General features: G+C 51.3%; 1 pseudogene; it reads left to right on the forward strand.

Moving 5' to 3' along the window:
• Positions 1-11,544: 11,544 nt before the first annotated feature.
• Positions 11,545-27,115, forward strand: LOC146785975 (uncharacterized; annotated as a pseudogene).
• Positions 27,116-27,446: the final 331 nt, after the last annotated feature.

Below are 27,446 nucleotides of genomic sequence, written 5' to 3' on the forward strand. Positions count from 1 at the left end.
AGCTCTTCTTGGTCTCAAATGGAAGCCGCGATTGTCGCGCATCCGTCTTCCCCATCCTGCGCTGGCAGCGATGAATATTTTCTATTGCCTCTGAGCGCTCGCTAGGCAGCCTCTCCCCGTATCAGCCCCCGCACCCAGGCTGGGCGGTGCTCACTTTCTTCCCCACTATCTGTGGCTTCGTTCAGTATGTCTTCGCCTTGGCGGGCCACGGCTGGGTGTCCGCTCAGCCAGGCCGCGTCTCTTCCCCGTAGCGCCGCCGCCCTCACAGGCATCCGCAGTAGCCCTCCACCAGTCGCATTGGCCCCTCTCCTCCAGTCACCAACGGTCTACTACGGGTCTTCTTTCTTGAGTATTTAGCAGTACTAGTTTCCTTCCAGGTTCGTGTCACCTAGCAGCCAGCGCACCCTTATCCTGCAATCAATGAGTCTGCAAGCGAGGTTCCAGATTATCTCTCCAGGCCTTTCTCTCCCGGACTCCCCGAGCCACAGGAGCCCTCCGACTCTGTCCCCAGGCTCCCATATAGTCTCAGGCCACACAGCACATCACCATACGACAGGGTTTTCTTACCGCTACCGCTGCGGTGCTGCGTCACATGGGCGAGTCGCTCCTCACCGGCAGGTCCCGTCGCCTCAAGTAGCGCGGCCAGGGGGGGGCCTCTGCCGGTACCGGGGGTCACAGTTCTGGTTGTGCTCACAAAGTCCGTCTTCCAAGCCGCTCCCTCAGTGGCCCTGCATTCTGGCCTCTCGCGCTTCCAGGTGCCTGTTACGCGCCCCGTCCAGCTCACCGAGGTCCACGCCCGAGCTGCAGCCCAGCCCCCGCTTCCACCGTCTCTAGTACCTCCACAATCATCGGCAAGACGTTGCTCAATATCGTGGTGCGCCGCCACCTCCGTCAGTACCCTCACTCCGCTAGGAGAGCGATTCAAGGCGAGGGGTCACAGCCTCCGCCTCGGCTCCGAGACCAGCAGGGCCCTCTCTCCTCGTGGGCGCCACGCCCTCGCGTAGGCCTGCTCTCCCCAGTCGCGGCCTCCGGCAGGACATGCCTCCTCTCCGGTCCGGTTTCAATCGCCGCTCACTGCCTGTCCGCTGCTTCGCCACTGCCCCAACTTCCACCGGAGACTCAGGGGCCCTCTAGCTTGCCTTCCCCCTCAGTCTTGTCACCGCGTTGGCATGTAGGTAGGATGATTTGTCGGATAATAAGCACCGCGCTGCGGGAGCTTCACCTAGAGGCAGCCATTCCGCACTTGCGCCACATAGCGGCGCCCGGTTTACCTGTAGATAGTTGCCTAAATATTAGGTCATCCCCTGACTGAGAGCATCCTGTCTTCCCACAACAGTTTCTCACATGGTGGAGCAGCTTCATGCAATTCTCTGGGATGTAAACACGCAGTCTCAGAATAATGAGGCATGACATTATCTGTCTTAGGGCTAGATTCAGGGGGCAAGGCAGTCTGAGCCACCAAAACAGGGACATATTGTGAACATGATGGCACAGTTGGGGGTGTGCACCTAGCTGCATCTTTAGCTACTCAGTCTGCTAGTGCAATTTCCTGAGACACAAAGTTCTGCCCATTTGTATGTGATGCACATTTCACAACTTCCACTGAATGTGCATCTATTAGAGCATCTAGGAGGTTCCTATGCATACCAGGACTTCTTTCTGACTTAAGGAAACCGCTCATACCCCATCTAATAATACTGGAATGTACAGTGATAGTCACATAAGCTGAATCTGAATACATTGTGATGACTTTCCCTCCTCCTTGCTTAAGAGTCGCTATCAATGCTATCAATTCTACTGCTTGTGCAGAACAATGTGCTGGTGGTGTTAACTGCTCTACTATGTGGAGTGTATCAGAAGAATCATGCTGTTGTGCTGTGACTACTGCTGCACCTGTGTGTCTTACTCCTATATTTTGGTCAACAGTAGAAGAACCATCAACAAAATAGACAATGCTACCCGGTATAGGATCCTCTGTTGCTTGACTAGATTCATTAGGAATGTAAGTTGTTCATTTTCAGCACATTGCACCCTCCAAATAGTGACAGGTGTCAATAGTTCATTCTATCCAGATCTTGCTTAATTTTGCCTAGCAGTGATTCCACATTTAATTCCACTAGCTTGTCTAGGCTACTGTAAGTTTAACTCCAAGGTACATTGCATCAGCCACTACCCCAGGGTCATTAGATCCCACTCTCTCAGTGCATAATACTTGGATTTTGCCCTCATTTGGCTTATACCCCGAGAATGCCCCAATGTGCGTAGCTAGATCTTTAATTTTGGGAAGTGCTACTGAGGGGTCGGAAGCAATCACTGATGTCATCCACGTATGCAAGGACCTTATATTCCACCTGACTGGCTGTAACAGGTTTAATGCGCAAGTTTCTCCCCAATTTTCATATGACGGGGTCAATAACAAGGGTGAACATGGGCAGCCCTGCCTAGTACCTCTTGAAATTCGTATAGGACCAGACTCCTTCCCGATTATACCTACATTAGCCCTCGGTATCTTATACAGTGCCTTAGTGGTCTGGATAAAGCTGTTGCCAAAGCTTTCCCACTCGAGCACCGCCCACAGAAAACCTTATGACACATGGTTGAAAGCCTTCTCAGCATCTAATAAGACTAAAACCAGTGGTGACTTATAGGCTTCTGCCATGTCCAACAAGTAATAACCTTTTTGATGTGGTCAGCCGTGCCACGGCCAAGAATAAAGCTGTATTGCCAAGATGAAACTAGTGGCGAAATAACCCTCCCTAACCTATTTGCCAATACTTTGGCATATAGCTTCCTATCACAATTTATTTAGGAGATTGACCTATAAGAGCCAGGAAGCAGTGCCGGCTTGCCTTTTGTTTAACACAATTATATTAATAGTCTCCCAGGATAGTGGGATTGTCCCAGTTTGTGCGTGAAAAAATATTTGTAGCATACCCTGTCGAAGCTCTCCGAAGAAGGCTCTAAACAATTCCCGTGGGAGGTTATGGGCAGTGGCTAAGGACTTTATTGCCTCGTCAATCTTTTCCAGAGTTATTAGCACATTCAAAATGAACTTCCTCATTCAATTTGACCCTGTCTAGGCCTGTAAAAAAGTGTTCATACCTGTCTGCCGAAGGTTCAACCTCCTCGATATAGAGAGCTTCGTAGAAGTCCTTAAAAACCCTCCGAATGCCAGACGGTGACTGATTGGTCTGCCCTGATCCTTTATAGCAGATATCCCATTTTCAATCACCTTCTGTCTAATCCGTTTGGCCAATAGCCGCCTGGTACTCTACAAATTCATAGCAATGTGACCTATACTGATGAAATTTAGCCAGCACCTCAGTACCAAAGTGTCAGTTGATTTTAATATTGCTATCTCTTGCTGGAATTCCTGCACATCCAACCCCTTCGGTAACCTCTGGGTACGTTTCTCATCAGCTAAGGACAACTGATTATACAGGTAGTCCAGTCCAGTGGGCTCATAGCACGTCCCACTATACACAACACTGTTTTTACCCTTTCCCATGCTCCAAACAGAATAAAGTTTTAGTTGAAGTGGCATGAGGACTCTCTATTTTAACCAATTCGCTCCACTTGAACGCCCTCACTTTTTTCAATTTATGATCACTACTGAAATAACCAGTGGTTCCCTCCTGGTGGAGGAAGCATAAGAGAAACCCAATGATGATGCTGTCACGTATATGACTATGGCGGAGAATCAAGATATACCACCTATCGACCTGTCTACGTGAATGAGGGTTTTCTAAGACAGATACAACTCCTGAACCCTGGTAGCAGGTACAAGTGATCCAACTATTTGTTACATCATCATTGAAGGAAAAGAACTGCAGAGTATTAAGGGACAAGTCATGGAATGACATTTCCTAAGAGTGTTGGTTGTTTAATGATTCGCAGCTTTTCTTTGGGCGCATTCTGCCGTTTGTTCAGGCTAAGTCAACAGCTCGATGGCTCCAGAAAACTCGATGGAGGCTCCTTGGTGATGGATTAAAACCATGATCTCTTGACTTGGTAAGAGTATTCTGCATCATTCAGAAACTCTGTCCATCACCACCCCCTTTTTCCCAAATCGGCTCCTTAAGTGCATCAATACTACAAAAGATGGATTTGATGCCATAAAGAAAATGCTGCGTGCTATGAGAATAATAATAATTAGGGCTCCTGGTTTCATGGTTTTTTTTTTTTTTTTTTTAACCTTGCCTTCTGTATTTATCTATATTAATTTTTTGGTTATTTTATCTGTATTTATTAATTTTGTTGTGTTTTGCGTATACATGAAGTTGTAAAACTGTACATTTCCATATTTATTTAACTGATAGACTCGTGCTCATACTTTGATGTCTGTCGTGTTTTAGATATTTAAGCTGCAAGTTATTACATAGCAATGCATCCACTGGTAAATACTAGCATTATACCACAAATGTATATTGACACATGCCGTTATTTAAAGAAATTTCATCCTGTTTTTTAATTTCCCAAGCTATCCATCTGCTCAGCCTTTGGGCTATAATTCATGAAAGGCAGCACGGAGAGTCACTTAAAAGCAGCAACATTTTCTGTATTTATCCACTTTTAAAAATAAATGCAAGCACATTGTTTTCTGTCTGTATTTATCTGTAAAAATCCGTAAAAACGGAAATTGGGAGCCTTAATGATAATACAGCACCGTTATTTACTTGACCTTATGACAGCCGTGCAAGGAAGGGTATGTGCTAAGATAAGAACTGCTTGCTGTACTTTTATCTCAGCAAATGATGCAGACATGGAACTTTGTCAGAGGCTATATAGTTTTACACATTTTGCAAAAAAGAATTTAAAAAAGCAGATGCAGGCAGTGCCCCAGAAAATCAAGTCAGTGAGTGGATGTCCCTGCTGCCATCCTGGATGTCAGGACTTTTGGGAGCCTTGTTGCCAACTATTGTGGCTCTAATAACATTTTATTGTGTTATATGATTAGTCCTAGCATGTTGTAAAAGGATAGGTACAAAGGCAGGAGGGATGTTTCCAGTTAGGACACCAACAGAAGTAATAGATTCTCAGGGCATTATATATCATCTAGTGCCAAGTGTAGACCAAGATTTAGCTCTGTTAGTTTAAATATCAACTAGAGGGGGGAATGTTATGGGAAATGTGAAACCATGACGCAACAGCAGAAAGCATCACACAGCTATACGTGATGAAAGAACAGTGCAGGCCAAAAACCTGTGCTTATGAGAGAGTGGTGAAGCGTTCACTTGAAAGTAGAATGAATGACCTACAAAGATGTAGTTAAAGGAAAACTCGAGTTTTACAAGATTGAGGGAATTTATGGCCTTAGCACACAGGCACGTATCCTGCAGCCCTAGGTAAACAAAAATATTATTGGAAATGATTGGAGAATAGGAGTAGGTTATTGAATTAGCCAAGAACACACAGAATCTGATAAGAGGTCTTAGGAGCACAATGATAAAGCGCACACACCAATAAATATACATTTACCACAAATACACACACATTCAAATGTAGAAGACTACTTAGTTTGTTAAGTATTGTTAGACCTGCAATAAAGGATGTGTAGTGAAATTGGTTAAAGTTTAGGGTCACAGGTGGCATGATGTTTTTTCCATAAATAATGTATAAGTGTGTAGTGATTCATTGTTTGATGTTTTGTAATAAGGTGTTGTCTAATTTGTATAAATGCCTGTGAAGCAGCAGATTAAGACCAGCTGTTTACTTGTGTGGACTTGCAACTCTCTCTGTTGCAACAGTAAAGCGCTGTTTACATAGCCAAGAGGAGTATGTCTATTCCTTTAGTCTTAAGTTACCCTGCAACAGATGACCGTACAACTGTCACCCGATCTTTTCACCTCTATCAATGTTCTTCTACAGTGCTTTGCTTCCACACAAATACATATCCATTCCCATGCAATCTACTTGTAATGCTTCACAGTACCATACAACAGTCCTTTAAAGCCAGACCTATTGACATTACCAATGCATGTTTTTGGAATGTGTCCTATTTAGTTTGGATTGTATTGATATTGTAGTACAGTCATTAACAATGGGGATTAAGGTTTTATCTACATTTTACCTTTATTTGTTTACCCTCGGGCCATGTCCTTGTGCTCTGTCTCCTCGTTTACATATTTTTACTTATTCCTCTTCATTTAGAGAAACCATTTCTGTGTGCTCCCACAAATTGTCATCTCTGTACCACCCCTGCAGGGAAATAGACCTCAAGCCTAGGAAGGAGGACTAGAACAACTCTAAATCCTTTTTTTATATATATTTTTTTTTTAGCAGAGTTTTATATAGCGCAAATTTGACCCGAATCCAATCAGGTATCAGAGCGCTTTACATAGCACCAGTTATGTTACATGAGGACACATTCATTTTGTTTTGTTAGGCACGGGGAGATTAAGTGATTTGCCCAGAATCACAGGAGGTTCAGCGACGTTACCGAGACTCGAACCCCGTTCCCCCAGGTCCGAGGCCAACTCCTCTCCCATCTTTTGTCAGTAGCCCCGTTTGAGAGTGAACCTCCTCTGCAGTGTGCGCTCTTTAGGAAAGTCTTACTTTTTTCTCCAACAGATCTGACCTGTGGGAAGAATCATCGGGGCATTACGCTTACATTTAGATTACCAGGGCCACCTTCATGGCTCGATATGGATAGTGTGTGGTTTGCACACTGCTTCAGCTGCCTGTCTTTTCAGTGGAACCAGTACCTCAGTAATGGCACACTACCCCGAGCATTGAATTGACTGATGAATAGCGCTAGAGATGCTTCCGTCCATATTTAGGGGGGTCTCCTGCTGCCCATTGAGGCCTCCCTCTCTGGAAGCTGCTCTGGTCAGTCATTGAAAACCAGCGTCCCTCAAAGTGTCAGACCCCTGCAACCAGCTTGTCACCTTGGCCAATTATCCCCAGATGCAGCGCTCAGCCCTAGCAGTTAGATATGTTTGCTTTACGGAAGCTAAGAGTGCTTTGGAATTGTTCACGTGACTGGAACTATGAGGGCATGCCTGGAGTCTTCCGGATCCTGGTAGGACGCTCTAGTGAGGGGACGTCTCGTGCCTCACCTTGTACTGCTTCCCATTTCCTTGCGCTCAATGCGCTCTGTTGAGGCTTTAGAAGCTGTGCACAGGGGTGTGGTGTAGAACCCTTCAGGGGGCCCCCATTCAGCCCAAGTCCAATTAATATCTGTGTGATATAGCCAATGTTCCCTCAAATTTCTTACCAATGTGTGCGGCAGTGCCAGATCTCTGTGCGCTGCATCCAATGCTATGTGCACCAAGCATGTGAGCGCAGCACACAAGTATATAAATCTGTGGCAATTACCACTCAAAACTTTTGCTGACAATGAGAACGTTTGCAAGTGCATTTGACACATATAGCTCTATTTAACCGGTCTAAAGACAATTTTGCAATGTGGATACAGACCATCATTGCATGAATAGTTTACTCTAGTTACACGTATACCCCCAATTCCCTATCAGTTGGGTGGATGGGGGCATAGAGGAGACAGTATATGGCCTGAAAGTGTGTATACATACATTGAGCATGACTGTAGGAGAAGGTGAGTGAGGGGGAGAGAGAGTGTCCCAGAAAATGTTAGTCAGCGCCTATATATTCAATGGAAATATAGTAATGCCACATTATGTGCTGTAAAAAAGCCGATGTGTCGGGTTGACTAAACTATGCAGCAAAAATAGGCAGATTATGTGGCATAATACAGCACATTTTTTTCATAGTACCAGATAATTATTTTATAATTTTGTTATACTTGGTAATCCAGTCTTGGCAATGATTTCACCTAATTGGTGCCAGTTCCTTACCGAATACAGAAATAAGCAACTGAAAGATGCCCAGCTCACCTTTGTGAAGGGCGTTCTGTGGACGCAAACACAGGTCATGTTTTTAGTAACTTTTGGTGCGTTTGAGCTACAAACCGTTTTTGGGGTTTAAATTTGCAGAATATGTGGCAGATGATGGATTATGTGGAAAATCCATAATTATGCAAAAGAAAAAAGCAGTGGCCGCAGAATCGCATAATTCCAGTGGCCCTTGCAATACCTGTGGTAACGGAGCCATCCGGCCCGTTCTGCTACGCAGGTCACGCACCCACGCACCCGGAGGGCGGGCACGCCCGAAGGCATAAATAAACGGGCGCAAGACCGCTCGTGGTCTTTGGCCCACACCAGTAACCCTGACTGCTGTGTCCCTTCCTTGTTAGCGGCGCCTACCCCCACTAGGCCTGCCCCATCCCTGTATTTCACATTGGCGACGAGAGCGGAGCCCACCCGCGCATCGCCTCTCCTGTGTACCTGCATCGAGGCGATCCGGCTGGCTGGCGGTGTTCCGGGCAGTCCGCGGAGGCGGAGCACTACGAGCCTCTACACGCGCGCCCTCGCGCTGGCTGTCTGGGCCGCTCCTGACGATCCGGAGCCCTGCGGGGAAACCCTCGTCCCGCCCACTGCCGGTAAGCTCGCCCCGGAGGGGGAAATCGACCCTCACGAGCCCGGCCGATGTCTGAGTGGGGAGGGGAGTGCCCTTAAATGGTCTGATGTGCAAGGCCCCCGCCTGCTTTGGAAAGTGCGCGCGAGGGAGGAAAGCTGCAGGGGCGTCCTCGGCAGTGCCTGCCTGGACGCTGAATCTGCCTGGAAGGAAGCAGCCAGTGGTCTCGCCTGCGCGTAGCAACAGCCAGGCAGCTCCACTCATCCCAAGCGGGGGAGGAGAGTGACAGTGGTCTCGCCCAGAGAGCGGACCTGCAGCCACGGCCAGTGAGGTGGGTGGTGACGAAGAGGTGCAGCAAGCATGACCACCCCTACCAACAGCGGAGGAGGCACCGTGCAACCGCCACAGCAGCGGGCCGCGCAGCCAGCGCCCGCCGCGCCTGGACATGGAGCGGTAGCCCCGCTGCCCCCGTTTAGCGAGCTTTCGGACCCCTCTACGGCGGCAGTGCGATGGCGCTCATGGATCGGACGGTTGGAGCACTACTTTGTTGGGGTGCGGGAGACGGATGACACAGTCAAGAGGTCCCTCCTCGTGTGCTACGGTGGCGAAGAGCTGTACGACCTCTTTGAGACCCTACCAGACAGAGGGAACGCCAACGACTATGCGGGCGCCATAAGGGCCCTAAATCGCCATTTTGACCCCCAGACGAACCCCGACTTCGAGTGGTTCAAGCTCCGCCAGGCGCGACAAGAGGAAACGGAAAGCATAGACGTCTTCTATGCCCGCCTTCGCAAACTCTCGCTATCATGCGAGCTACCGGACCAGAGAGCAGAGATTCGGGCGCAGCTTATCCAGGGTTGCCGGTCGGTCCCGTTGCGGCGCCTCATCCTACGGCAGCCAGGCATCTCCCTGGATGAGATCTTGATCCTGGGCCGGTCCCACGAGCTATCCAATGCACGGGCGGACGCGATGGAAGCAGCCCTCAACCGGCCGGCTGCGGCCCCGAAAGCGCCTGCAGTCAAGGAGGAGAGAGTGGATGTACTGCAGAGGTGACCGACCCAGCAGCGCGGAGCCACGAGGGCCCCCCAGAGGGATGCCTGCGGCAACTGCGGCCTAGATCACCCGCCTGGCGGAAGGTGCATCGCGAGAGGACAGACTTGTCTGAAGTGTGGACGGGCGAACCATTTCGCGAAGGTCTGCAGAGGCGGAAGAGTGCGCAGCAGTGCTGGGGGCACGCGAGGTGCAGCGGCGAGTGTGCGCCAACTGACGGAAGAATCCGCCGCCCAGAGAGACACCACCAAGACGGAATTCGAGGGCGAGGCGGAGGATGACGAAGTGTTCTTCGTCTCGTTTGTTGGCAGGGAAGGCACGAGGCGCAGGCCGCCGCCCATGTGTGACATCACGGTGGCCAGGTCTCCGGTGAGCGCTCTCATCAACACTGGGGCGTCGGTGAACGTAATGGATAGCTGCCAGTATGAGAGACTGTCGCCACGACCACCCCTGAGACCCTCCAAGGCCCATATCTTCACATATGACAGTGACAAGCCGCTGTCCCTGCGAGGGGTGATCGAAGTTGAAGTCGTTAGTGACGGCAGGAAGTTGGCCACGACGTTCCACGTGGCGGAAGGAAAGCGGGGCACCCTGCTGAGCTGTCACACCGCCGAAGATCTGGCGCTGGTGTTTTTCGCGAACCAGGTGCATGACCTGCACGCCAGGGAGATGTTGAAGGACTTTCCCATGCTGTTCCGAGGTCTAGGATGCCTGCGCGGGAAACAGTTCAAACTGCACGTGGACCCGACGGTCCGGCCCATGGCGCTCCGGCACCGGAGAATACCATTCCTCCTGAGACCACGAGTGGAGGAGGAGTTGAAGAAGTTGGAGGACCTGGGGGTGATCGAAAAGGTATCGGGCCCCACCCCGTGGGTGTCCCCCCTAGTTGTGGCGCCCAAACCCAAGCAGCCAGGCGCCATCCGCTTGTGCGTCGACATGCGCCTCCCGAACAAGGCAGTGAAGCGCGAAAGACACCTCACACCCACCATGGACGATATTGTGGCTGACCTCAACGGCGCACAGTGGTTCACAAAACTGGATCTCAACGCAGGATACCATCAGCTCGAACTCCACCCGGACAGCCGCAACATCACCACTTTCTCCACCCACGTTGGCCTACGGAGGTACAAGCGGCTGAGTTTTGGGATCTCGTCAGCTGCTGAGGTGTTCCAAAATGCCATACGGGAAACTCTCTCTGGACTCCAGGGAGTCATCAACTTGAGCGACGATATATTGGTGTTCTCGAAGACTTTGGAAGAGCATCATCGGCATCTTCGAGACACGCTGCAGCGGCTGGCGGACAGTGGCCTCACCCTGCACGAGGCCAAGTGCTCCTTCTACCAGGAGTCGGTCGAGTTCTTCGGCTACGTCTTCTCCAGGGAAGGCTTGAGAGTCGATCCGAAGAAGGCGGAAGCGATCCGAGCAGCCCCGAGGCCCACATCCGCCACCGAGGTCAGGAGTTTTCTAGGGATGGCAACATACTGTGGACGCTTTATTCCCAACCTTGCGTCCTTGTCGGAGCCGCTCCGGCTCCTCACGAAGAGCGGCCAGCCCTGGACCTGGGCAGCGAAGGAAGATCTAGCATTCCAGGCGGTCAAGGACGCGCTCATCGACGACAAGGTCATGGCGTACTTCAGACCACAACGGCGAACAGAGGTGGTGGTGGACGCGAGCCCCGTCGGGCTGGGTGCAGTCCTGATGCAGGAAACGGAAGCAAGGGAGTGGGTCCCTACCGCATATGCCAGCAGGGCCTTGACGGCCACGGAAATGCGGTATGAGCAAATTGAGCGAGAGGCGCTGGCCATCAAGTGGGCCTGCCAGCATTTTCATCTCTACCTGTACGGTCATGACTTCCGGGTGGTCACCGACCACATGCCCCTTGTCCCGCTCTTCGCCGGCACTGCACGGCTGAGCCCACCGCGGATCGAGAGATAGGCAGTTCAGCTGCAAGCCTACAGGTTCGAGGTTGTCTTCCGGCCCGGGGCCAATAACCCGGCGGACTTTCTGTCAAGACACCCGGGGCCAGCCCAATTGGGCCCCGATCCGTCGGATGCGAGCGGCATGGAAGAGTTCGTCCGGATGGTGTCGCAAGCGGCGTGCCCGGTGGCACTCACGCTGGAAGACATTGGCAAAGCTACGGAGCTGGACGAGTGCCTCGTCAAGGTGAAGCGCACGCTGGTGAACCGCAATTGGCGGAACTTCCTGGATGGGGTGCAAGCCCTCACTGAAGACGAGAGAGTTTTTCGGCAGCAGGTGTGGAAGGCGCAGAGTGAGCTCAGCGAGGGGCCACAGGGAGTTGTCATGAGAGGGGCCTCACTCGTCATTCCGAGGAGTCTCCAAGGAGAGGTGGTTCGTTTGGCTCACCAAGGGCATCAAGGCGTCTCCAAGACCAAGGCCAGGCTGCGGAGCAAAGTGTGGTTCCCTCGGATGGATGCCATGGTTGAGGAAGTCGTCCGCAACTGTCACTCGTGCAACATCACCGGGGGCGAGCCGGCACCACATCCGGTGATCACAGAAGACCCGTGTCTAGAACCCTGGTCCAAGCTGTGTGTGGACTTTGGATCTTTCCCTGACGGGCGACACACCTTGGTGGTAGTGGATTCGCACTCCAAATTCCCGTTGGTGGAAGTGGTATCATCCACAGCGTTCAGCCAGGTGAGAGCGGCACTGGACTGCATATTCGCCATGATGGGCCTGCCGGAGGAAGTCCGGTCGGACAATGGGCCGCCTTTTCAAGGAAGAGAGTTCCAAGAATACCTGGCAGCCCGAGGAGTCCGGCACAGGAAGATCACCCCGCAATGGCCCCAGGCCAACGGAGAGGTAGAACGGTTTATGCGCACGATGAACCGGGCGCTGAGGATAGGAGTGGACCAAGGGGAAGATGCGGATCAATGCCTCTCACAGTTTCTCAGCGCGTACCGCCGGACACCCCACTGTACCACTCGGTGCGCGCCTGCGCACCTCTTATTCAAGAAGGCCCCCAGAGACAACATCCCGGCGAGTCAGGTGTGGCAGCCTCGACCGCTGGACCAAGGGGCGGCTCAAGACAGAAGGTGGACCTCCAATGAGAACGCCAATCGGGCTAGGAGGGCCCAGGCGAAGAGTCTCTAGGTGGGGGACAAGGTCATCATGAAAGACCGTTATCCAAACTGGAAGTATCGCACCCCGTTTGAACCGGAAGTGTGGGAGGTAGTCAGGGTGCAGGGCACCATGGTGTCGGTCCAGAGAGGAACACGGGCAGTGACCCGAAACACGTCCTGGTTCAAGCAAGTCACCACGGCCCCACCAGAGACTGACCCGCAGGAGGAGGAACTGGAGGCCGGAGAAGGGGGTAGCTCACCAGGGGGGCAGGCGAGCCCACAGCGGAGCACGCCCCCACCGCCTGGCGTGGAAGAACGAGAGAATGGGTCCTCTGAAGGTGCGGTGGTGCCCAGTGGAAATGGAACCTGTGGGACCGGACGAGGAGACGTCCCCAGGAGTCAGCAGTATGGCCTCCGGCCGAATCCGGCCCCTAATCAGAGACTGAGGGACTTTGCGTGGTGTGCGCAAGAGCCGAACTGTTCCGTAGCGAGTGATCTCTATATCTGAAAGATTGGAGGGATGTGGTAACGGAGCCATCCGGCCCGTTCTGCTACGCAGGTCACGCACCCACGCACCCGGAGGGCGGGCACGCCCGAAGGCATAAATAAACGGGCGCAAGACCGCTCGTGGTCTTTGGCCCACATCAGAAACCCTGACTGCTGTGTCCCTTCATTGTTAGCGGCGCCTACCCCCACTAGGCCTGCCCCATCCCTGTATTTCACAATACCTTCTATTTCGGATGCTGCTTTGTACCATGTGCTTGTGCACGCCCACCCTGCACAGTTTCAGCCTAGTGATTCTTGTGTAACCGAATAGTGTGTTAAAGGAAGAGAAGGGAAGCACACAGATGTAGAGCAGTAGAAGTCTATGCTTTGAGTCTTACAGTACAGCTGTGTATTTCATAGCTCCCGCGGAAAAGTAGAGTGCCCGACATGGATGGCGATGGGACAGAAGTGATAGCGACAACTATTAAATAAACACATGGCATTTTTTTTGTGCAGCGCACATTCTGAATGCAAGTATTTGGAAATGCTTTCATTTGTGATAATGAACAAACAGGATACTATTATGTGCCCAGTATCACATACTTTGGTCAAACGTGGATTACTCCTAGATTTCCCAGTTGCACACTGCAATTCTGCCACCACATTTATTTTTGGGCACTTTTACATAACGCAAACCTCGGGCAGTTTTTACCAGTGCTTACATTGATGTCCTTATTTGTTGGTCTTTTCTCCCAAAAAAGGACTTGCAGCAAAATGCATCAGTGCATTATGTTACTAGGCAAGATTCCCTTTAAAGACTGGCTTTAAAAACACCCACTAAACCGTTTCAGTGCCAACCCTTGGATATCTCGGCACTGGCCACTGGCCCCTGGCCCACATGGAGTCAATATTTCGTTCTTGCAGACTGCAATCGGGGGCTTACTGACTGCTTAGGAACAAGGGGGTGGGAGGGCAGAGAACCTGGCCTGCACTGGGGGAACCGGATTAGTCTGTACAGTGGAGCACGTTCTAAAATGTAAGTAGAAAGCACCTCCGATCTAAAATGCGAACAGGTGAACTATACCAAGGGTTTACAAACCATTAACAATAATCACAGTTTGTTTCCTGTGGCATGCCCGAGCCAGCGCGCACATTACTAACTGTGCAGACTCACTGAAATGTAAAAGAGACATTTCTGGTGAATCCGTGCAGGCCCTCCGCCCTTAAGACACGAAAAGTAAATATCTATAATCCGGGCTCTGCTTATGATATTCAAAAGGCCCATGGCAAGACTAATCTGCACGTGGGCTGTAACTGCTGCTCCACCATGCGTTGTATGTAATAACCCTGGGTGGAGTTCGCGGAGTTGCGCTACCTGAAACTCCGCGAAGTGAGAAAAAAAAACTCTTGTACGCTATGCGGAGCTCCGCAAGCAGCAGAGTGCGATAGAAAAATGCAGTTCGCTGTGATTTTCAGTGCCGGATGCTTGTCCACACTGTGCATTCATCGCGAACGGCAACATGCACAGCGCAAGCAGGCGCTCCTTTCCGTTCTGCCGCTCGAGTAGATTTTTACTCAAGCGGCAGCTTCTCAATGCGTGCGGTTGCAAGCATATGCGACCACTTGCAATGAGAAACCTGACCCGCCCGTGTTGAGAAATCTCACCGGGAGGTTTATTTTCCACGCTCGTGCTCACCAATTTGATGTTTACAATCGCGAACGAGGAAAAATCTCGCTGGGAGGTGGATTTTCCTCGCTCACGCTCGCCAACATGACGTTGACGAACACGAGCGAGGAAAAAATCTCCACCTCGCGTAGAGAAATCTCGCCGGGAGGTTTATTTTCCACACTCGCACTCGCCAACTTGATGATGACGATCGCGAATGAGGAAAAATCTCGCCGGAAGTTGGATTTTCCTCGCCAACATGACGTTGATGAATGCGAGCGCTATGCGGAGTTGAGTTTTTCGGAACTCCGCAAAACGCTGAAAACTACGCAAACTCTGCGAGCGGAGCGGAGTTCACCGCCCAGGCTTAGTATGTAACTGCGCACTGCACTTGACCATCAACAAAAAGACCGACTGATCATGGCCCTCGCATTTTAAAGAGTCTTATCCTCTTGTGAAGCAGTGATGTGCGGCATTGCATGAATGAGTGTGTGCGCGCTTGGAAAAAGGTACTGTATGCACGCACAGAGAACAGTAGATATAGTGAACTCAGTGGCACAGTCTTCGTATTTCTGCAGGGGGGCTGCGGTAAGGACTATAACTAGCGCTCCTTTGTGAGTCATAGAAGGTTCTAAGGAGGAATCGGACTGTGGGCTTCAAGGGAGGGCTAGTTAGCCAGTTTTTAGGTTTTTTTTTTGCAGTTTTTTATGGCGCGAACTCGACCCGAAGGTATTGGAGCGCTTTGCATGAGCACCAGTTACAATACACAAGGACACATTCATTTTTGGTAGGCATGGGGAGAATAAGTGATTTACCCAGAATCACAGGATGTGGAGTCCAGTTGGCTTGGAGCTGTAGATGTGGCAAGAATAAACCTACGAAGATACTTCTTTCAGGTATGTCTCACTTTATTTCACTGGCGACAAGCGGAAGTCTGCCACAACATGCTGACGGGAGAGTTCTTCTGTTAAATCAAGTGACCAGAGGAGATTGCGTCCTGTTTCTTCTAAAAATTTTTGAAGGATTTCCGGAGGCTCTCTAGGGGGGAAGGTAACACAGGATACTTTATTCATCTAGCTGTATCTTGAGTTACCCTTTTCATTCCTCCTGTGCACTTTCAAGATGGCGCCCGAGCAGCATTAAGAACGGATGAATCCAAAAGCATCAGTCTTGTTTGTATTTCGGTTCTTTTTCAACACTGTATTTCAAACACCAAACACCGCAATCACTGCTACACGCAAGAGATTGAGTACAGGCACATTCAGCGTCTTAAGAAGGTAAGATTCTTCCTTGTGATATAGGGAAAAAGAGGATGCATTTTGTGCAAACACACACAGAGTTAAGGCCTGCAACTTCTATGCAGAAGTTCCAAGTTAAAAGCAGCTTTAGGCCTCAGTAGAAATACAGGCCCAGGCCTCTGAATGAGAAATAGGTCAGAAGATGCATGTTACAGGGACAATGAGTTTAGCTGAACTTATCAGGTCACACAGTTTGTTGAAAGGTCAGGAAATGGCCTGCAGTCACAAAGATAAGCTACTGCATGAAGCGTAGATCATATCTTCTTCCAGACTCGGGAAACCAGTAGTGTTTTAAATGTTGGAACTACAAAAACTACAAACCACAAGCCCATCTGTTAGTGAGCCTGAGCTGGAAGGTGTCAATCATGTCTTTTGCAATCGTGTTATTAATGCATATATCAAGCACGCACATAGGATGGACTGGCCCAGATGCAAGTCTTGCCCCTGCTCATAAGTCGCTTCAGTTAAAAACCACGTCACACTTACACAATGCTAGGCATGATGGATGAAACCACAGGTCAAGGGCCGGTAAGCATGGCCAAAAAGAGTTAGGCAAAAATATAACCACTTGCTTCACAGGAAAACAGATGTGTGTAAAAAGTAACGTATGAGAACAGGAAAACCACCGAGGAGGTTTCCACCAATATGAGATGCGAGGGCCATGTGGCCCAGCCCCATATCTATGTGTTTTGTTTTCAGGAAATTCTTGTAAACTGCTGATTTTAACCCCTTCAGTGCCCATGACGAGATAGTCTCATCATGGAGCGCGGTTGCGCTGTGCCCATGACGAGACTATCTCGTCATGAACCCCGCCCGCTAATGAAACGCCCGGCACAGGGCGTGGAAAGGGCGGGGCACTGAAGAGGTTAATCTACTCATTTGTGACATAAATCCTATGCTTGTAACTTTTTTCTCTTGTGGTTTTAGCGTATATAAGCCACTGCTTTTGAACTGTTCGTTGGACATCAGACTCCAGTCTCTGCTGAGCCTGGCTGATCTCCCCAGTTGATTAATGCATTAAACCATAATGTATTGCCAACCTGCTCCTGTGTTATTCATACAGAGATCTTTTTCCTTCAACATCGTGGTGAGAAAGCCAGGAGATCCACTTCTTGCGCTTGCCACACCCTGGGTACCGCCTGTCCTTATGGAAATGGTTTTGCGCAACTAAAAGAAGGTAAGAAGACGCCGGTTAGAAAGGTCTTCCCATTTCTCTAGGACAGGTGGGGCTTGGGAGTTGGCATTCTTCAAAGGTGAGAACAGTGCGAAGGCCGTCCCTTATACCTCACAGGTAGCATGTTGACAGTAGAATGTGTCTTATGGTATTATTTTTTTTATTATTAATGTTTCTACGTGGGGAAATGCATGCATGATTGTGTACGGACATAATAACAAGGACTAGAGCTCCGGTGGTAAGTCCGGAAGGTACTAGGGGACCTGGCTAAAAGGGCCAGAAGTGGTCAGGAAAGAGTAGGACTTTAAGCTGGACAGCCAGCGTACGTTCTGACATTGTGGCAAAGAACCAGGTGAAAAACAGGTGTTCATTGGAACTGTATTCTGAATAAGAACAGAACAATTCAAGTCATCTCAGACTTTAAGTCTGAAAGCCACAGTTTGTAGTTACAGGCAGTGAAGCATATCCTCCTTGTGAGTTCGGGAGAAGCGACCAGCTGCAGCAGTAGTAGTAGGTTTTGCCCTAGTATAGTAGTAGTTTTGCCCTGGTATGAAGTATTTGTAGTTTGTGCTGTTTATACTTAGGATTTCTAAATTGTGTGAAATACTGTAGAATTTTAGGAAAAGGATGGTTTCTTTAGGCAAATATCTCAATGGCGCACAGGTACCCAACCACAACTGATTCCCAAATTAATCATGCATTTTTATAACGGTCTCCCTGTGGCCCTTTCTAACGGTACAGACCCTGGTTGGCCAGCAATCCCAACACCATTAGATAACACTTTAATGTCAGAGGTTTGTGAGCACCTAGCTATTGATTATACATCACCACTGGGTCTCCTAACAACATACATTGATGTGACAGTAAAACGCCTATCAGATAACTAAAAAGATCAGTCCCAAAGGATTAAACACAAAGACAGTGTCGAACAAGTTACTTACCTTCGGTAACGATGTATCTGTAAGAAACATAAGTTAGTTAGATTCCTCACCTTAGAATATCCCCAGGCGTCAGACTGGATCCGGAAGATTTTTCGTCAGCAATACCCCTTGCGCGTCGCTAGGCGTCGTCTGCGGCTCCGCGTCCGTCGTCGGCGTCGTGCGCCGGGATGACGTCGGAGTACTTAGACGCCGCCCTCGCGCGCTGACGTCAGTTCTTGTACATAGCCTTCCGCGCCAGGAACGCAGAGCCATGCAAAGACCGACACTGGTGCCAAAAATAAAATCTAGGGGCCTGAAAAGGATAACCTTAACCCTAGATGTCAGTTCGCAGAACGGGGAGGATGGGTGGGTCGGTGAGGAATCTAACTAACTAATGTTTCTTACAGATACATCGTTACCGAAGGTAAGTAACTTGTTCATCTGAAAGAAACACGTTAGTTAGATTCCTCACCTTAGAATAGATACCCAAGCAATACCATCCCCGGTGGTGGGTCTGCGAACCAAGATCACACCAGAAAGTCCTGGAGGACAGAACGGCCAAAGAAGCCATCCCTCCGGACTTGGCTGTCAAGGCAATAATGCCTGGCAAACGTGTGTAGCGAAGCCCACGTCGCCGCCTGACAGATGTCCTGCAAAGGGACTCCCCGTCCCAAGGCAGTAGTAGCCGCCGTGGCCCGAGTAGAATGGGCGCGCAGCCCAACAGGAGGGTCTTTTTTAGCCAAGGAATAGCAAATTTTTATACACAAAACGACCCACCGAGAGATGGTCCGTTTGTGCACAGCTTTCCCCTTCTTAGCGCCCACGTACCCAACAAAAAGCTGGTCGTCCACCCGGAACTGTTTTGTGCGGTCCAGATAAAAGGAGAGCGCACGTTTTGGGTCCAGACGGTGGAGCCTCTCTTCCTCTTTGGAAGGATGCGGAGGCGGAAAGAAGGTGGGCAAGGTGACAGACTGCCCAAGGTGAAATGGAGTCACCACTTTAGGAAGAAAGGAGGGACGAGGCCGAAGGACAACCTTGTCCGGATGAACAGATAGAAAAGGAGGCTTTGAAGATAAAGCCTGGAGCTCACTCACCCGTCTAGCCAAGGTGATGGCTACCAGAAAAGCAGTCTTTAGAGTTAGAAGACGAAGAGGGCAATTGTGAAGAGGCTCGAAGGGAGCGCACATCAGGAATGTCAATACCAGATTCAAGTCCCACTGAGGCATTACAAAAGGGACAGGAGGGAACGTGTGTGTAATGCCTTTGAGAAAGCGTGTAACCACAGGGGACTTGAAAAGAGAAGGCTGATCAGGAAGCCGCAAGAAGGCGGAGATGGCAGCAAGATAACCTTTCAGGGTGCCCAGGGCAGAGCCCTGCCGGGCCAGAGAAAGAAGGAAGAGGAGAACCTCAGAAAGAGGGGCGGAAAGGGGATCCACAGCCTTTGCTGTGCACCATGCCACAAATTTGTTCCACCGGCAGGCGTATACCGACTTTGTGGAGGGACGCCTGGCTGCCAGAATGATATCACAGACTTCAGGAGGCAAGTCAAATGGCATCAACTGCCGCCGCTCAATCTCCACGCATGGAGGTGGAGGCTGGACAGGTTCGGGTGGAGGACCGTCCCCTGCTGCTGCGACAGAAGATCCTCCCGAAGGGGCAGACGTATCGGGGGATCGGTCAACAGACTGAGTAGCTCGGGATACCAGTATCTTCGTGCCCAATCCGGAGCCACCAAGATGACTTGGGCCCGGTCGTGCCTGATCTTCTTCAGCACTCTGGGCAGAAGTGGTATAGGCGGAAAGGCGTACAACAGACCGCAACTCCACTCGTGACGAAAAGCGTCGCCGAGCGAGTGCCGCCTTGGAAATTCCAACGCGCAGAACTGCTGACATTGCGCGTTCTCCTCGGTGGCGAATAGATCTAACCAAGGCTCTCCCCACTGCTGAAAGAGGCCTTGCGCCACTTCGGAGTGCAGACGCCATTCGTGATCCATCATGCACCGGCGGCTGAGTTCGTCTGCTCTGGCGTTCAGAGAGCCCGCCAGATGTTGAACCACCAGGGTGACGCCCTGGTGTTCCAGCCATGTCCAGAGGCGCAGAGCCTCCTGACAAAGGGTCCACGACCCCACCCCGCCCTGTTTGTTGCAGTACCACATGGCGGTGGTGTTGTCCGTGAACACCTGCACGACACTTCCCCTGACAGAGGGAAGGAAGGCTTTCAGTGCAAGCCGGATCGCTCTCAACTCCAACAGGTTGATGTGGAGACGAGACTCCGCCGGAGACCAGAGGCCTCTGATCTCCGCCTCTCCCATATGGCCACCCCATCCCAGGAGGGACGCATCCGTCACTACGACATGCTCTGGTTGGGGAAGGGAGAGGCTCTTGCCCTTGACCCACTCGCGGTCCGTGAGCCACCACTGCAACTGCTGTGCAGTGCCCTCCGAGATCAAGACATGGTCGGACAGGTTGCCGTGATGCTGGGCCCACTGAAACTTCAGGTCCCACTGCAGAGCCCGCATGCGCCGCCTGGCGTGATGCACTAGTAGGATGCAGGAGGCCATCAGCCCCAGAAGCCGCAACACTAGCCTGACCGAAACCCGGGATAGAGGCCGAAAGATGGGAATCAGGGCCCGTATATCCCGGACCCGCTGTTCCGGTGGATGGACCCGGAACTGCGCCGAATCGAGAACCGCTCCGATGAAGAGGAGCTTCTGAGAGGGACTCAAGTGTGACTTTGGCACGTTGATGGAAAACCCCAGCAAATGCAGGAGATCCGCCGTAGTCTGGAGGTGGGAGACGACTGCCTGGGGCGAGCCCGCCTTCAACAACCAGTCGTCGAGATAGGGGAAGACTGGAACCCCTGATCTGCGCAGATGAGCTGCGACCACCGCCATCACTTTCGTGAACACCCGAGGGGCACTGGTGAGGCCGAAGGGGAGCACGGTAAACTGAAAGTGCTCTTGGCCCACCGTGAACCGCAGGTAACGCCGGTGGGCCGGCAGGACGGGGATATGGAAATATGCGTCCTGCAAGTCCAACGCTACCATCCAGTCTCCAGGGTCTAGGGCAGCTAAAACCTGAGCCAACGTTAGCATCTTGAACCTTTCCTTTCGGAGGAAGGCATTGACGTTCCGGAGGTCCAAGATAGGGCGTAGGCCCCCCTTGCCCTTCTTGGGAACCAGAAAGTAGTGGGAATAACAACCACGACCTACTTCTGGACTCGGAACGCGCTCGACGGCCCCCTTGGCCAAGAGAGCCGAAACTTCCTCGCGGAGAAGATGCAAATGATCCCCCGAGATACGGTGGTGCTGCGGTGGCATGGCTGGAGGGGTCGTCTCGAAGGGGAGGGAGTAGCCCCTTCGGACGATTTGCAGCACCCACCTGTCCGATGTTATGGACCGCCAGTGGAGCAGGTGATGGCGAACTCTGCCGCCCACTGGCGTGGTATGGGCCTGAAAGCTCGGACTAGGAGGGCTTCGAGGCGGATGCTGCAGGGGTGGAAGTGGGCTGACCACGTCGGCCTCCATTTCCGCCACGGCGGAAGCCACGTCCGCGACCGCGCGCAGGTTGGTTCTGCGGCTGGTGGCTTTGCGGACGTGAGGAGGCGCCCCTTCCTTGGCCACGAAAGGGGCGAAAAGCGGAGGTGTGCGCCCGCGGAGCCGAGAGGCCCAAGGACTTGGCCGTAGCCCGGGAGTCCTTAAAGCGGTTCAGCGCACTGTCCGCCTTCTCACCAAACAGGCGAGTGCCATCAAAGGGCATGTCCATGAGGGTGGTCTGGACATCCCCGGAAAATGACGTGGACCGCATCCAGGCGTGGCGGCGGAGCGCCACCGTGGATGAAATCGCCCGACCCAGCGAGTCCGTGGTGTCAAGCCCACATCGTATGGCGTGCCGTGCTGCATCCCTCCCATCGGCCAAAGCCTGGGTAAGACGCGTCCGGACCTCCTCCGGACACAGGGGCAGCACGTCCTCCACCGTATCCCACAGGGAATGGGAATAACGGTCCAAGAGACAGGCGGTATTTAAGGACCGCAGGCCCAAACTAAGGGACGAAAACAGTTTCTTGCCAAACTGCTCGAGTCTCTTGGAATCCCGGTCCGGCGGAGCGGTCGGGAAGGAGGATTGGGAGGTAGAGGCCTGGATAACCAGACTCTCGGGGGTGGGGTGTTGGGACAGGAAACTGGGGTCGCCCGGAGCAGGGCGGTGGCGCCTGGCAACGTTCCTATCCACAGGAGGAACTGTGGAGGGCTTGGACCAGGTGCCCTGCAGAACGTCAGTGAGGGCCTCGTTGAACGGCAGCAGAGGCTCAGTGGAGCTTGCTGAGGTTTGAAGCACCTCAGTGAGGATGTTAGTCCTCACAGCCACGGCAGGCAACTCGAGCCCAAGGGCCTCGGCCGCCTTGCGCAGCACCACAGAAAATGCTGCACCCTCCTCCGAAGCCACGGTCGGAGGAGAAGTGAATCCAGTGTCTGGCGAGGTGTCCAACCCACTGGCCTCCCCCAGTTCATCTGCCCAGTCCTGAGAAAGCTGTGACTGAACAGCCAGAGGGTCCTCGAACCCCTCCCAGTCGCCCCCTTCTTCCGATTCCTGATAAACAGGAGGAATGATCGGAACCGGATTGTAGAGATGGTAGGACTCAAGCGGCGTCGGATGCGGCGTCGGTCGACGCCGTGCCGGCGCCGGGTCCGGATGAGGGCTAAACTGGGGTGTCGGCGTCAAAGGCGTCGGCGGCGCCGGTGACGGCGTCGGTGGTTCAGGCGTCGGCGCCGGTGGAGGAGTGACTAGGTCAACCGGCGTCGACTGGGGCCCAGGCATGGGCCCCGCGGGGACCTGCGGCGTCGAGACCGGAGTCGTCGACGGCGCCGGGGCCGGAGCCGCCGGCACGCGAGGTCGCCCAGTCGAGTCCGCGGGGCCCGAAGGCGCGCCAGCGGGCGTCGACGGCGGGGCCAGGCTCCTCATGGCCGAGAGGAAGGCACTGATCTCCGCCGGCGCCGCGTCAGCCCCAGGGACCGGAAGGTATGGGGGCGGACGCGGCACCTGCGGCTCCGCCGGAGCCGCGGGGGTGGAACCACCCTGACCCTCGGCCGAGTCGCGCGACCGGCGAGGGGAGTCCGAAGAGCGATGTCGCCTCTTGGACTTCTTTGAGCGTTTGGACTTACCCGACGACTTGGAGCCGGACGAGCGATGGCGTCGGCTAGGGCTCCGCGAGCGATCCTTGGACCTCCTCCTGGACCGGGATCGCGCACGACGCGGAGCCGAGTGGCGAAGCTCGAGAAGCTTGCGGGACCGCTCCCGCCTAGCCTTCGAAGTCAGGGCCTGACAGTCGTTGCACGACTCCGCGTCGTGGTCGGGGCCTAAGCAGTAGAGGCACCGGCGGTGGTGATCGGTCACCGACATCAGTCGATGACAATCCTCGCAAGCCTTGAACCCAGGCATCCTACCGGCACCAGATGTCGACAGACAAGGATCAAAAATGATCAAAAAAGATTTAGTCAAAAAAGACTAAAAGGGGTAGCTCTCCCGGATCTGCGCTTACTGGCGCGGAAAAAAGAAGAACTGACGTCAGCGCGCGAGGGCGGCGTCTAAGTACTCCGACGACGTCATCCCGGCGCACGACGCCGACGACGGACGCGGAGCCGCAGACGACGCCTAGCGACGCGCAAGGGGTATTGCTGACGAAAAATCTTCCGGATCCAGTCTGACGCCTGGGGATATTCTAAGGTGAGGAATCTAACTAACGTGTTTCTTTCAGATCTCCACATTACAGTGATTAAGAGTAGCGTACAGCAATCTCATGAACCCCACTACAAATACTGATGCTATCAATTATTATCCCTATAGTCAAACCTTAGGGCCTCCAGATTGGAGCCTAGAAGAACTATCAAATAGTATAGATGAGGACCTAAATAGCTATTATCAAGATACACATACCATAGAAGAAATAACAGATAGACTTGATAGGGACGTCCTTAATTTTCTTGCAGGCGATTCTGAACAGGACCTTTCCACACTTAAGATATTGGAAGTGGTTTTGAATTCTACAAAACCTATTGCAGTGGTTCACCCCACTGTGAGACACACCCCCGAAGGCCCCTCAAGAAATTAACTCATCACCTATGTGAGTACAAGGTGAAAAAGCCTGAATTAAATCTACCAGAATACCCCACGAGGTAGATAAGGGTATCAGGTGGAAAGTATAATAGAACTGAAAATAAGTAATATCATTAGGAAGAGTGAACATTTATAACAGTTACGCCTAAAAAATAAGACTAAACAGGGGCCAAGTGCACCACATAAATAATGGGGACCCCTTTAGAACACATGGTCAAGGTGTTCCCTGGTGACAAGAACAAAATAGAGAAATATTGTAAGGAGTGGCATAAGGCAACATCAAAATTTGAACATGCATGGCCTGAATGTCGCTCATTTGACAACATAATGTTAGATCATATAGCCACCCTTTTACAAAGCAAATATAATGGGAAGAAATTAGAAAAAAGGAAGATCATCTTAGATCAGTGGAAGGTATTTTGTGAAACACACGAAAAGGAGGATGAGATTAGGCACCAGTCCTCTCCTTCAGCTCCTCCACCCCCGTACCGAGGCACATGCAAGTTTAAACATTGCATAGGTACAGGGCATGTATACAATGCAGGCTAATACATCAAACACACCTCCCATCTGCCTGCTGTAGGATATTCAGATTCTGATTGTAGCCCACCATCAGAATCATCTTCCAAACACAGTGATTATGTCTGGCTAACGCCACCTCCAAGAATGGCTAGCACACCTTCGTAGATGTCAGGAGGAGATAACAATAAATATGTAGGAACAGTGGATGCTACCTTTACACTTCATTTAGAAGATGAAACTGCACCTACCGAGAAATATAAAAGTGAAGGTCAGCACCCAAAATTAGATTCAAAGGACACACAGAGAGGAGGTGTAACTAGGAAAATAGTCAGCGGTCCAAGGAATTCAAGCCCCGAGAGTGAGAGGAGGATAGGAAAGTTAGCCTTTACACCAAAAATACCTCCTGCAGAACGCTGGAGGCTGATAGAGAAGGATGGCGATAACAAGTGGGTCAAGATAAGGGAAAATGGACAGATGGACACAAGAACAACCTGGGGAAAAAGAGGAGGTGCCCTTGTGGCATCGGAAGACACTAGACAGGTCACAAATGATGGCACACCAAAGCTCGGAGGACTTGCTCCGTGCACATAACCTCTTAGGTGAAGAAGACATGAGGTCAGACAGATCCTACATAGGTTCAGATGGGGCGTTACAGAGCATGTTAAAAGAATGTCCATCATTAATGCCTATGATAGAGAACAGTCACGATTTGCCTGTGAGGGGGAGACACCAACAGGGGTGCTGAGGCCTTACAGAGGAGACAGCGAGAGTTAAACAGATTGAGATTTGATGGAATTCATGCACGCCCTTATGAGAAGCAGGGGGCATTTAACATGACGGGAAGAATGACATTGAGAAAAGACACAGCACGCCTACTCCCTGTGTGCCCAGGCAGGGACCTGGCACCCAATGAAAAAGTGGCTCAACAAGAACAGAGTTAGTACAATGTTGTCCCTTTTACTGACAATCTAGCAGGTTGGACAGAGGGACTAACACCACAATGACACCATGGTCACAAGATGGTTCTTTTGAGCCACGAGACATGGCAAATGCGGAGATGTGCATCCTTCACGGCATTGGGGATACTGAGTGGGATTATCCTTATATGAAGGACAACCTGCGAATATGGCAAAGATATGCCAGACAGTATGACTCACGTCACCCTACTGGACATAGGGACACGGTCCTGTCTCAACTGCCCTTAATATTTAAAGGTTCAGGGTCGCCCCAATACATACCATGGCCCCAGATGGATAAAGGAAATCTTAAAAAACAGTTGCCACCACTTGCTGAAGGGGCCGGGAAATGGATGGCTGCTTTTGAAAAACACACAGCAGGGATACCCCTTGCAATAGACGACATCAAAAGTTTATTAAGCTTATAGGAGATAAAAACAGATACACTGTTCATAAAAGCAGGAGTAAAGGACGTGACATTGACTAATTCAAAATGTGATGGGGCACACTCCAACAAAGTATGGGGAGTTGTTTGGATACAACTAAGACAAATGTACCCATATAGGCCAGACATTGGATCTCTCATGGCACAGACAACGCAGCCAGATGAAGACCCAGCACAATTCCTAAGCAGAATGGAAGAGAAATGGACACAGGAGGTAGGGGAGAAATGGGATGTGACTGGACAAAATGCAATACTGTTCTATAACATAGTGAAGAAGGGATTACCAGGTGAAGTGCAGGACAAACTAGACAACATAGTAGCCTTAGAAGCCAAACCATGGACTGAGATACAGGCTCACATGATACATTATCGTAAAAGGAGACAGGACAGGGAAATTAGTGAGAAAGATACAATTGAGAAAGCAGCAGCTAAATTAGTACAACAGAAACTAGCAAAGAGGACAGAGGGAGGAACTGCCACTGCGGCTACCCAGATGGCCGCTGTGTCTTTGGGCGTGCCACCTGTAAACACCACTTTGCAACCCCAACAATTTGCCCCCAGATTTAATAGCAGGAATGGGAAAGGAGTGCGAGGAAGGTTTGGGACAAATAGGCAAAACATATTCAGGGGCGGGCAAACATGCCACTACTGTAACACGCCAGGACATTTAATTAAAGAATGTAGGACCAAAAAGAACAACGAACAGGCAGGGTAATATATGGTCAACAAATGTTACCACCTGGTCGCACTGTGGCACAGCCTGCCATGAGCCCCCAAGTGATATATCTTCTACAGCCCCAAATGCAGCCTCAACAACAGTCCCAGCCCCAACAGGTGCAACAACACGTGCCCCAAATGCAGTATGGGCAGCAACAGGCAGTGCAGCCCACTGTACACCAGGCCTTACAAGGTGGGGTAACGGTCAGAGGAGGAAACCCCTTTCAGCAAAATTATGTGGGAGGATATGCTCAATGAAGGTGCCCATGGAGTAGTCTCATGTGTCCAGTACTATCGATAACTCACAGGCCAGACAAGGAACCCACTGTGACGGTAGTCATAAATGACAGGGAATACAGCTTTCTCATTGATACTGGGGCCACTAGGTCCTGTATCTGTGAGAGTGGACTCCCACTGTCAAATTAATCCATGGACACACAGGGGTTCTCCGGGGAAGTGATGAGGGTTCCATTCACCAAACCTGTGGAGATGGAGATAGGGGGGAGTTACGTTAACAGCAGTCTCTTATTCTCCCCCACGGCCCCAGCAAACTTGTTAGGACGTGATCTTATGGCAAAATTAAACAGGT

The sequence above is a fragment of the Triturus cristatus genome, chromosome 11 (assembly GCF_964204655.1).
Source record: "Triturus cristatus chromosome 11, aTriCri1.1, whole genome shotgun sequence".
Lineage (NCBI taxonomy): Eukaryota > Metazoa > Chordata > Amphibia > Caudata > Salamandridae > Triturus > Triturus cristatus.